This window comes from Scyliorhinus torazame, chromosome 11 (genome assembly GCF_047496885.1).
Source record: "Scyliorhinus torazame isolate Kashiwa2021f chromosome 11, sScyTor2.1, whole genome shotgun sequence".
NCBI classification, from domain to species: Eukaryota; Metazoa; Chordata; class Chondrichthyes; order Carcharhiniformes; family Scyliorhinidae; genus Scyliorhinus; species Scyliorhinus torazame.
Genome location: NC_092717.1, coordinates 161,486,175 through 161,499,232, shown reverse-complemented (window position 1 = coordinate 161,499,232; position 13,058 = coordinate 161,486,175). Strand labels below are relative to the sequence as shown.

The 13,058-nt window shown below is 46.2% G+C and overlaps 1 protein-coding gene across 4 annotated transcripts in view; it reads right to left on the bottom strand.

Moving 5' to 3' along the window:
• LOC140385610 (RNA-binding Raly-like protein) overlaps nt 1-13,058 on the bottom strand; it is a 1,446,698-nt gene that overhangs the window by 920,400 nt on the left and 513,240 nt on the right. The window contains exon 1 of one of the 4 annotated variants that reach the window (XM_072467937.1): nt 5,737-5,753. The exons of the other annotated variants lie outside the window; for them this stretch is intronic. The gene's annotated coding sequence lies outside the window, so the exon portion shown is untranslated. Of the gene's footprint in view, nt 1-5,736; nt 5,754-13,058 lie in introns of those variants that run through there. 4 annotated transcript variants of the gene reach the window in all.

The following is a 13,058-nucleotide window of genomic DNA, read 5'->3' as shown; positions in this document are numbered from 1 at the left end:
GAATATTTTATGTGGAATTTTATTACATTACAGATTTGATGCTGCATTTGCTGCAAAGCTATGGAGGATCGTGACAGATTAAATAAAAAGTAAGGGTGGGGCTGTTGGTAACTAGAGGACCCAGATGTAATTTAATTGGCAAAAGAACCAAAAGGGAATAGGGGAGGATTTTCTTTCACACAGCACTTTATTCACAAACTTTCAAAGGGGAATTGGATATATACGTGAAAGAAAAATGACAGAGCTATGGGGAAAGAGCGTGGGAGTGAGACTAAATGAATAGCTCTTTCAAAAAGCCAGTATAGGCCAAATGCTCTCCATCTGTGCAGCATCATTCGATAACTTGTCCACACGATAGGTGAATTGGACATTCTGAATTCTCCCTCTGTGTACCCGAACAGGCGCTGTAGTGTGGCAAGTGGGCGATTTTCACAGTAACTTTGTTGCAGTGTCAATGTAAGCCTACTTGTGACACTAATAAAGATTATCATTATTATAGTCAACTCTTTAATTATAGTTTACTCAACAGAGTAAACACAATTCATTGGCAGGAGGAGTTCGCAGGTGGTGGTCTGGATTGGTACGCATAGCAACCAGCCAGCCTTGAAGCAACTGAACCCAGGTTTTAATATCAGGTGCAGAAAAAAATCAGAGCAAATGAAGAATGGTTTGTTAGATTACTGGAACATATTATTTACCGTTCTGTACGTTTTTCTGCTTATTTACAGCTTTGTTTTTCAGTAATTCCAAGTTTTATGTAGGGACTTTGGGTACTTACTGCACAGATCTATGGAGCTGTTGATGATTACAATCCTTTAAACCATTTCATTAAGCCCATGTGGAATTATAGTAATCAAGATAAAGAGATGGCTTTACTTGATCATCTGTTTCGCATATCACAAGCATCCTTTCTTTCCATACTATGCCACACCAGAAAATTACTTCAACTCTGGTGGGTTAGATTAATTTCACAGTAGAGAACCTCCATAACAAATGTGATAAAAATCAAATTGAAGAAGTACAAATGTTAAAAAAAACTGGCAATTTCCAGAAGACAAGGCATGTCATTAAATATATTAGAGTCACTTAAATCATTTGCTCCTCTATTTAGTTCCTCAGAAGTGGTGACAGTACTTAGCAGCTAGCTGACATAGTGAGGAACACTGGTAGTTCTCCACGCTTAGAAACTGACATCTAATTAGTCTCCACACTCTTAAATTAAATAATGTTTGTGTTTGGCTCCTTGTAACTCATCAGGTTGAATTTTGCAATCAAAATAATGGCGAGGGTAATAGCAAGCACCATTACGAACTGGTAAATCAGACAGCAACTTCCAGTGGCTGAATATGTGTAGCAAAATGCAGAAATCAGTAAGTGCCTGTCTGAGAAGCTGTGGCCCTCCAAAGGCTGCAGGATAATGGGAGGGCACTGAGACACCCACCATTCAAACACATGGACGGCTGTGAAGTTGCTGTACTTACCGGATATATTAATCACTAAACTCAGCAGGAAAAGTTGGTTTTGTCCATTCCAGTAAAGAACTCTTTCTTAATTACTGCCAAACAACCTTTGGAAATGAATTTTCACAAATTTGTAGAATCGGTGTTTCAGATTTTAAGTACTGCCGGAGATTTAAACAAATATAAATATTCATAAATGCAGTTTTGTTTTTTCTATATATCTCTTTCATATATTTAAAAAATCTCAGGCGCGATTTAACCACTGCGTTGAGCGCGGCTTGACTCTAGGTCCGCCAGTTAAATAGCCGGAAAGGTCAAAATCGAGATTCGCGCCAGGTGCAATTCAGTTGGCTATCTAGCCGGCCTGCCAACTGATGTGTTTGGTCCATTATACCTTACGGAGGAATCCATGAAACACTTCGACCTGTCCAAACCAGAAACTTTTATTGAGTCTCGTGTGGCAAGATAGCAATCAGATGCAGAGCACGTTATCATGGAGTCTGCTTATTACTCCTCTGGAATCTGCACCTCGCACTGACCATTCACTTACATGTCTTATTACCCTCGCAATCTTCTGCTGAAGATGGATGGATGTGTCTCCCCTTATATGGGAGTCACTGGTCACATGACCTTGGCCTAGAGACTGCATGGTGTGTCTGCACCGGCAGCTGCTGGTTGGAGGTCACACACCATCCATCTATGAATTAGCCCATCGGCATATCACCACACCAACGATGGTGAGTTCCGGGTCTCATTAACCCTCACTTGCATTCATTTTAATCTCATTGGTGAGACTGAAGTTGAATGTAACGGTCTCCTGGGAATTAACCGGCTCCCCAGCGCGAAATCATGCGTGTGTCGTTAAATACTCCTTTTTAAAAATGCGAAGCTGGCGCAATGGCTGCTGAGGGGAACTGAGAAGGTGAGTAGCCATTTCCATTTTCCGGCATGCAGCCCAGCTCCAGTGCTCATTGTGGGGTGGAGCTTGGGCTTGGTCAGGGGACTGAAGTGTTCCAGGTTGGGGGTTGCCCTGGGTTGGGGATTGTGGGGGGGGTGGGAGGAGGTGAGGGAAGCAGAGGGCAACTGGGGGTAGGGGTGCAGGCAGGCCAGGAAAGTAGATTAATGTGACAGAGGCTTCATATGTATCAGGTGATACTTGTTTCCATAGTGAACATTGAACATTTCCATATCATCTAGCCACACAGTGACTGGGCGCATCCCCCAGTGCCCAATCAGTGCCCCCCAATCTTCTATATCTTATGTGGTCTAGTGCTATGTCTAGTGTGTCCCCAGGATGCACATCAAAGGTGGAGGCAGCTTGCTGCTTTTTGCATCGTGGCCTTTGATGCTCTTCGCGGACGTCCTCTGGAGGGCCTGGAGTTTATTGTTTTTTTAAATAATCTTTATTGTCACAAGTAAGCTTATATTAACACTGCAATGAAGTTACTGTGAAAATCCCCTCGTAGCCACACTCCGGCGCCTGTTCGGGTACACTAAGGGAGAATTCAGAATGTCCAAATTACCTAACAGCACATCTTTCGGGACTTGTGGGAGGAAACCGGAGCACCCGGAGGAAACCCACGCAGACACAGCGAGAACGTGCAGACTCCGCACAGACAGTGACCCAAGCCGGGAATCGAACCTGGGGCCCTGGCACTGTGAAGCAACGGTGCTAACCACTGTGCTACCCTTGCAGAGCCCTGGCTGACATACCGCTGTCACTAGCTTCGCCGTGCCACCCTTTTCTGCCCGCTGCCCTTGAGATGCACCGGTGTCAGGAGGGGGGAATTGGAGGAACTGGAGACCGCTGTCGTCTCCTTGATGGGCAGGCCTCGGGTTGGTTTCCAGTGCTTCTTCCTCCCTGACAGTGCCCGTAGGGCCCTGGGGGTCTCCATGGAATGAAGGGGCAAGTGGAGTGAGCTCCAGAGGCCTCAGAACCATCTGCCACTGCCAGTCCTGGCAGCTCTCCATTGTCTCCACCATGGTGTCAACGTCCTCAGCAATGTTTCTCAGTGACTGGGTCATGCTCTGCAGTTCCTCGGCAATGTCCACCTGCGAATGGGACATGCCCCTCAGCGACTGGGACATGGTCGTCACAGTCTGAGCCATGTCTGGGACACCACCACCGAAGACACTGACATCGTGCTGCAGGTTTTCCATTGCGGTCGCCATCCTTGCCGTGTTGACCTCAGTGTCACACATTGTCGGCATCATCTCCTGCACTCAGAGCCTTTGGGATTTCTCCAATTGGCTATGAATTTGCTGGAATGTCATTGCTATCCCCTCCTGAATCTCACGGCCATGTCCTAGCATCTGCATCAGCTCTGGGAGAACCTTGTCCAGAGGCTCAGCATCTGACTGGGACGCAGCAGAGTCCTTGGATCCAGCAGACCTCCGACTGCTGACTCCCTTGGATGTTCCTGCCTCCACCTGATGTGCATCAACAACTGTGTGGTTCTCACCAGATTGTACCCCATGTCCAATGATGTTGCCCACCAAGATGTGTCTCTCTGCGCTGGTGGAAGTTGGGGGTGAGAGCTGTGACACCTTGATGGTGGTGTCTTTGGAGCTCTCCTGCAAGGTGGTGCTTGGATGCCAGGTGCGGGCAGAGCAGACTCCGGATGGCCTGGCCCTATCAGATTGCGATCCTGCGAGTCAATGGACAAAAGTAAATTACTGCTTTTCAAAAGAGACAATGCTGGACAATCTCAGCAGTTCTGGCACCAGCTGTAGGGAGAGAAAAGAGCTAACCTTTTGAGTCCAGGTGACCCTTTGTCAAAGCTAAAAGGCACAGAAAGTGGAAGATATTTATACTGTGGGGTGAGGGAACGAAAGATGAGTCATAGCCACAGAAACCAAGGGAAAAGAGTGCTAATGGCAGTTCCCAGAGAGAATAAAAGGAGCAAAAAGTAAAATAGCAGAGAAACTAAAATCAGAGGGTAAACTGTGACAGATGTAGATGTTGGGGGAGGGGGAACATGAGTGGGAGAGAGGTAAATGTGAAAAGTGGGGGAAGGGGGAAGCAAAGGGGAGAAAAGGTAAGGAAATGGGGGATAAGATAAGGGGGGAAATATAGATATACAGAAAGGCAAGAAAGAAATAAAAGATAAAAGACAGTTAAAATGAAATGGAATGAAAATAAAGGAGTCGCGGTGGGTTAGAGCTAATCATCTGAAGTTGTTGAATTCGATGTTGAGACCGGAAGGCTGTAGCATGCCTAACCGGAAGATGAGATGCTGTTCCTCCAGTTTGCGTTTGCTTCACTGGAATATTTCAGCAGGCCAAGGACAGACATGTGGCAATGGGAGCAGGGTCTTGTGTTAAAATGGCAAGCAATGGGGAGGTCAGGGTCCTGAATGTGCACAGACCGAATGTGCTCAGCAAGCGATCTATGTTTGGTCTCTCCGATATAGAGGGGACCACATTGGGAGCAGCGATTGCAGTAGATCAAATTGAAGGAGGTGCAAGTGAATTGCTGCTTAACCTGGAATAAGTGTTCTGGGCCTGGGATGTTAAGCATGGAACAGGTAAAGGGGCAGGTGTTACACCTGCAATTGCATGGGAAGGTGCCATTGGTGATGGGAGAGGTGTTGGGTATGGTGGTGGAGTGGACTAGATTATCTCGGAGGGAACGGTCTCTGTGGAATGCTGACAGAGGGAGTGAAGGGAAGATGTGTTTGGTGGTGGCATCACACTGGGGTTTGCGGAAATGGCGGAGGATTATGCTTTGCATACAGAGGCTGGTGGGGTGAAATGTGAGAACGAGGGGTCTCTATCCTTGTTCTGGGAGGGAGTGGAGGGGGCGAGGGTAGTGGCGCGGGGGATGGACCGCACGCTGTTGAGGGCCCTGTCAACAACTGTAGGTGGGAACAACTGAGGACGAAGGAACACATTTTCGAAGCACCACTTTGGAAAGAGGCATCATCGGAACAAATACGAAGGAGATGAAGGAGCTGAGAGAAAGGGATGGAGTCCTTACAGGGTGTAGGGTGCGAAGAGCTGTCGTCCAGATAGCTGTGGGAGTCAGTGGGCTTGTAGTGGATATTAGTAGATAGTCTATTGCCGGAAATTAAGACAGAAAGATCAAGGAAGGGAAGGGAAGTGTCTGAAATGGACCAAGTGAAAGTGATGGAGGCGTGGAAACTGGAAGCGAAGTTGATGAATTTATCCAGGTCCAGACGCGAGCATGAAGCGGCACCAAAATAGTCACCAAAATGATTATGGATATGTAGTGAGTGAGAGGGAAGGATCATTTTGTCTGACATGAACAACTCACTTGAGGAAGGTCATCTGGGTGAACGGGCAGTGGATCCTCACCTCTGCGGCACAGGCCAACCTCGCTGTTGACGACTGCTCTCACCTCGGTCAATCTTGTGATCGCCAGGACCTGCTCCTCATAGAGGGTGAGGACTCGTATCTCTGGTACCCTCCTGTCTTGGCCCTTTCTCACTTAATATGAGCTATCTTCTCCTGTGGGGACAAAGAGAGAACTTTGTGAGCCGTGTGCTGGATGGGTCAGGGGGTCTATACCAGGTGGCATTTGTGGGTTCCGCACCTGGTATGAAGGGGTTGTGCTGGTGGGTGCCAGGGGTTATGACGATCAAGCACGAAGATTGGATGTGGGGAGGGTGCGAGGTATCAGCCAGTGATTTGTGAATGGGAGTTGGGAATTTGAGGGGTAGCAGACGGAACTGATATCAGGAGAGAGGTTGTAACTTACCCTTGCAGCTTGGTGGAGGTCGTTTGTCTTTTTCCAATACTGGACAGCGGTCCACCTTCTCATGCTGCCCACACTGACAACCAATGCTACTACCTCCCAGATGGTATTGGTAATCCTGCTGCTGGTCCTCCAAACCCCTCAGGGGAACAGGGGGCTGGATTCTCCCAAAATGAGACTATGTCCCCAGTTGGCGTAAAAACGGTGCAGTTTTACTCACGATTATCCTATTAAAAAGTTGACCTAATTTAATGCCCTACAGGGGGCGAGCAGGGACCCGGAGTAAATATCACCGCTTCAGCGGCCGCACCCAGCTCTATGGCGGACTCAGACTGCGGATACAGACAGAAAAATGAGACCCCCCCGATCGGCCTCGCGGATCGAACAACGCGGATCTAATTCCCGGCTGCTTATAAGGGCCCCTCCCTCCCGGTCTCCGATTCCCCCACCCCGACCAGGGCAGCCGCGGACTGAGTCTGCAGCCGCCACGCCAGCATCCCGACCAGCAATAGGTGGTAAGTTCCATGCCGTCGGGAACTCGGCTGTACGGAAGTGGAGGATTGCTGGGCGGGTCTCTGGCAATGGCCCCTCCAGCGGTGTGGCGTACTCCGCGGTCACGCCGTTTTTCGGTTCCCGGAGAATCGCTGAACCGGCGCTGGGCCCGATTACGGCGTGAAAGTGGATTCTCCGCCTCCGCGCCGGCCGCGATTTCGGTGCGGGGCTGCAGAGAATCCAGCCCAGGATCTTTTGTCTCACATCAACGGCGCCGAGTATCCTACTCAGGTCGGCATCCCCAAAGCGAGAAGTAGGTCTGCGCTGCCATTTCTGTGTGTTTACTGGAGTGAGTGGTGAAGGAGCGTTTCAAAGCAGCTCGTCCTTGTTAGCAGCGAGAAGCTGAGGCACTGGTCTGGCGAATTAGAAGTTGAGGCAGCCAGTAGTAGCGAGAAGCTCGTGGGGGCTCATTTTCAGCACTAAGTGCCATTAAATACGGGACGCGATCTCGCCAACGCAGCCTTTGAGAAACACACCAATTGTGCCCAAAATGACATTTAGAAATGTTTCCATTAAACTACGGCCCTAATCTTTTTCCCCACTCTACTTTTCTTTCTGTACCTGATTTGGTTTTGAATCAATATTCTGACACTTCCTGGTTCAGACTCTGCGCTACTCATTAAGGATTCTTCAATCTGATTGATGAAGAATATAGACAGGTGCTTTCTCTATTCACACAGATCCTGGATGGCATGTGCTTTATTGACAGCTGGCTGACTGGAACTTCCAGCGCAAAAGCTCATACAATGTGCATGGGCAAGTGTTTGTGTAATAAATGGCTGGTGCCTTTTGTTCACCACTAAGAACACAATCCTGCCCAACATGCGGCATGCATTGGTAAGAGTATAAGGTTAAATTATGCACATTGGGGATGCTGTACAACAGAGTGGAAGGCACCATTTCTATTCTCTTCACATCAGAACTTAAAGTGGGTGCTGGATTTATAGACCCATTTGGAAGCAACAATAGAGGCAACCTGGGGGTTATCATTGACCAGAAACTAAAGTGGACTAGCCAGATAAATACTGTGGCTACCAGAGCGGTCAAAGAATAGGAATCCTGCTGCAAGTAACTCTCACCTCCTGATGCCCTAAAGCCTTCACCCCACAAGGCACAAATCAGGAGTGTGATGGAATACTTTCCACTTGCATGGATGAGTGCAGCTCCAACAACACTAAAGAAGCTCAACACCATCGGAAGCAGCCACTTGATTTCTACACCTTCCATAAACATTCAATCCATCCACCACCGACAAACAGTGGCAGCCGTGTGTACCATCTACAGGATGCACTGCAGAAACTCATCAAGGATTCCTTCGGCAACCTACGACCACTATCATTAGCAGGACAAGAGCAGTAGATACCTGGGAACACCACCACCTGCAGGTTCCCCTGACTCACCATCCTGACTTGGAGATATATCATTGGTCCTTCACTGTCACTGGGTCAAAATCCTGGAATTCCTTTCTTAACATTGCTTCGGGTGTACCTACACCTCAGGGACTGCAGTAGCTCAAGAAGGCAGCTCACCACCACCTTCTCAAGGACAACTAGGGATGGGCAATAAATGCTGGCTTCGCCAGAGATGGCCACATCCCGTAAATAAAATAAAAAGCTGGGAGTGTAAATTTTCCGGTGCTGGTTTGACAGTGCCATCCTGAGCAGTTTTGGTGGAGGCAGATGGTGGATGGCAGGGCGGATTATTGAGAATCGTTAAACGTCACTTACGGCGCATTTCCGGTGATCGACTGGAAATTTCCATTCAGCCTGTAAGCTGATCGAGCACAATCATTTGGGAGGAACAGACAGATACTTTGCAAAACCCTTCTTTGTGATTGACTAAATTGGGTATAATGAGTCAGAACTGATCGTGCAGGAGAACCATGAACTCAATGAGCCAATTAGCATTTCTTCCTCCAAACTTTCTTCAATTCTTTTGTCATTTCAAAGTATTAAATTGACCGCAAGGTCTTAAAGCCTTTCAAGTTGGACTGCATTGCACTTTTCTCCTTGGTTCTCAATATTAACCACAAAATCTATGGGGAACCGAGGAAAAGCTGATAATCTCCCTTATTTCTAAAAATTCATATTAAAGCCTGCAAAATGATTTGATCAAACCCCAAATATGAACACTACAGATCTGATCAGTAAACCCATTATTTCTCAGAGAATTGCTTTATCTATTCATCGATTTGTAGTAAACCCGATATTTGGCCTTTAAGATGAGTGGGAATAGCATGTTTTTATTCATTTGGCTTCACAGCATTACAAATTTCTAGCTTAGACAGTGAAAATGGCAGCAGCCAATGTCACAAAGTGCCCTGGGCAATCAGCCTACTTCACCAGAACACCTGTAGCATTTAAATTTTACCTTCTCCAGGTTGCTGAGCTGATATGTTTGCAGCTCATTTCAGACAAAGCTATCAGGGGGAACATGCTTTATTCGTGCCTTGCTTTAGATTTAAACCCAGGACAATTGATAATTAGACTGTGATAGAAAATATTAATAACAGGAGGGGAAAGTTGGTTTCTCATTAGTAACAGTCATCCAGATTACCTTGAAGAAACAATTTGCTCTCAAATTCTTCACAGGATCAGAAAAAAATATGTTGAAATTAGAATAGAAGAGAATTTCCTGTGCACAGTAATAATGATATTCATAACATTTGATAGGAATGTAGACAGAGTCAGGGCCACAAGAGAGCGTTTCAGTCCGTCCCGCTGGCCTGAGAATACAGAAATAGAATTGAAATTCTTTCCCAAGTTAGTTCTATTTCTGATCTGCTGCATAATAGAAGAATCACAGTGCATTGAGTCTGCACCGACTGTCCATGAAAGAACCCGACCTAGGCCCACGCCCCCACCCTATCCCCATAACCCATTAACCCACCTAACCTTTTGGACACTAAGGGGCAATTTATCATGGCCAATCCACCCAACCTGCACATCTTTGGACTGTGGGAGGAAACGGGAGCACCCAGGGGAAACCCAAGCAGACACAGGGAGAATATGTAAACTCCACACAGTCACCCACGGTTGGAATCAAACCCGTGTCCCTGGCAGTGAAAAGACATAAATGATTTGTCTGTTGTAAGGGTCCTTTGTATTGATTCCCTTATTTCCCATTTATTTTATTTTGCCGTGATCATTTTTGATCCACGGATGTTTAATGCACATTTTTACAAACAACAAAGAACAGTACAGCACAGGAACAGGCCCTATGGCCCTCCAAGCCTGCACCAGTCACTTATCTTACCTAGACCAAACGCCTATATCCTTCCATTCCCCGTCTGTTCATGTGTCTATCCAGATAAGTCTTAATGGTCGCTAATGTGTCTGCCTCAACCACCTCACTTGGCAGTGCAATCCAGGCCATCATTACCCTTGTAAAAAACATCCCCACATATCTCCAGTGAATCTATGCCCCCTCACCTTGAACTTGTGCTCCCTTGTAATTGTCATTTCCGCCCTGGGAAAAAGCCTCCAACTGTTCACCGTATCTATACACCTCATAATTTTACAAACTTCTATGAGGTCACCCCTCAGCCTCCGTCTCTCTATGGAGAACAATCCCAGTTTATTCAATCTCTTCTCATAACTAATACCTTCCATACCAGGTAACATCCTGGTAAACCTTTTCTGTACTCTCTCCAAAGCTTCCACATCCTTCTGGTAGTGTGGTCACCAGAATTGGACACAGTATTCCAAATGTGGCCTAACCAACGTTCTATATAACTGTAACATAATTTGCGAGCATTTATACTCGATACCCAGTCTGATGAAGAAAAGCATGCCATATGCTTTCTTTACCACCATTTCCACCTGTGCTGCCACTTTTAAGGATCTGTGGACCTGCATGCCCAGATCTCTCTGTGTGTTTATTCTACTGATGGTTCTGTCATTTATTTTATAGCTCCCAGAACAGGATCTACCAAAATGCAGCATCTCGCATTTATCCAGGTTAAATTCCATCTGTCATTTCTCTGCCCAATTTTGCAGCCTGTCTATCCTGTTGTATTCTCTGACAGTCTTCATCACTATTTGCAACTCCTGCAACCTTAGTATCATCTGCAAACTTACAATTCAGACCAGCTATGTTTTCTTCCAAGTCATTTATATGTATTACAAACAGCAGAGGTCCCAGTACCAATCTCTGCGGAACACCACTAGTTACAGCACTCCATTCAGACCCTTCCACTGCTACCCTCTGTCTTCTATGGCCAAGCCATAGAAAGTGAGGAACTCCAATGTTACAAAATAGTACACTGTGCAAGCCTTTGAACAGCAGAACTCAGACTTTTTGGCACCCAAGAGATCGAGGGGATTTGGTTCGATTGGTTGGCTTGTGGCCAAAGAATTGGAAAAAGGCAGTATTCTGTCCGGCAACAGCTGGTGATTGGGTCCTACCTGAGTGGGATTGTTTTCAGAGAACCAAGGAAAGGACAGTCAGATCCTGGACACTCAGAAAAGAAGCTGTGAGTATCTCTCCCTCTCCCTTCCTCCAGAAAAGCTGCATAGCTGCTGTATTTCTGAACCTACATAGAACTTGGAGGAATTATAGTGAAAACCATTACAATCTGAACGCAGAAACCTTGAACTGAAAGCTTAGACTGAAAGAAGTTGTGCTAGAAGACAACCACCTAAAAGATTCTTATCCTTTCACTTTCCACATTAGTTTAACATTCCCCTTTCCCCCACTGCGTTTGTTTGTCTGTCTTGTGTATGCAGAGGGTGCGGCGAGTTAGAGGGGGTTAGGGATTAGAAAATAGTTAATCAGTTGTATTTGATACATATTTAATTATAGTTATTGTTATTAATAAAATTAATTGTGTTTACATTTACAAACCTGGTGACTGTAGTAATTGGGCAGCCAAGGGCCAAAGACTTTGGGTAGTTTTCTAAGAATTATTTGTTAATTTCAACTGTGTTGTTACTCAGGATCAAGTGGGGATGGAACTGACTGTGTGTTGGCCCAGGGGTTGTAACATAATTTGGGGGCTCGGGTCCGGGATCTTTGGAATGGTAGGCGCCGACATTTGGATTCCACCAACGTTGCACATGAGAAATGGGTGGGTCTAACCTGGAGTGAAGTATAGCCAGCGTGAGTTTTAAACTTCGGAATTTGAAGCAGAGTGGACATTTGTTGCAGAGAGGGAAGAGGTGCTCTTTGATTTTTTTCAATACGTGGTCATTTTCCAGGATTTTATACTCTGGAAACATTTCTGTAGATTGGAGGGTAGCTAATGTAACTCCACTATTTAAAAAAGGAGGTAATTATAAACAGGGAATTATAGACCGATAAGCGTCAGTAGTGGGGGGAAATTCTAGAGTCCATTACCAAAGATGTAGCAGAACACTTAGAAAATAGTGGCAGGATGGGACAGAGTCAGCATGGATTTATGAAGGGGAAATCATACTTGACAAATCTACAGGAATTCTTTGAGGATGTAACTAGTAGAGTTGACGAGGGGGGCGTGGTAATGGATGCGGTATATTTGGACTTTCAGAAGGTTTTGACAAAGTCCCGCATAAGGGATTAGTGTGTAAAATTAAAGCGCATGGGATTAGGGGTTATGTATTGTGCTGCATAGAAATCTCATTGGCAGACAGGAAACAAAGAGTAGGAATTTACAAGTCTTTTTTAAATTGGCAGTCTAGTGAGGTACAGCAGGGATCGGTGCTAGGACCCCAGCTATTCACAATATGTATGAATGATGTGGATGAGGGAACAAATTGTAGCCATCTGGGATGGCCACGTCCCGATTACAAAATGGACACTTGCAAAGAATGCAGGGAAAATTGGACAATACTAAGAAACAAGCAGGTGCAAGGTCTGTCAGTTGATTAGAACCTGAAGCTCTCAGACAGGACAGAAACTGCTAAGCAATCTACATACTAATGAGCCATGTCCGGGGACAAAAGGGAAACATTTAGATAAACAATGTTAAGGCAGACACCCCGGCGCCAGAAGAGACTAAAACAAAGCAGACCAACGGTCACCGAGGACACGCCCAGCAATCAGGGAACCCACCCCTCTATTGGAGGAAGATTAATACGAATGATTGGGAAAGACCCAATTAATTGAGGCCAAGTTCAAGGCCCACCCAAAAGCGCGCAATGCCCTTTTTAGTATAAAAGGTATTCCCCAAGGGAGAATCTTTTTTCTTTGGCTTTGGCTCTCAGCAAAGAGAGAGACCAGCCTAGCAGTTACACCAGACCAAGTAAGTTCCAAGTCCACGCACGCTACTTGTTCCTAGTTCCTAGTTGTAAACAGCTCAACCCAGCAGCCTCAGAACCGAGCAACGGCTATTGTTAGTATAGGCTTTAGTA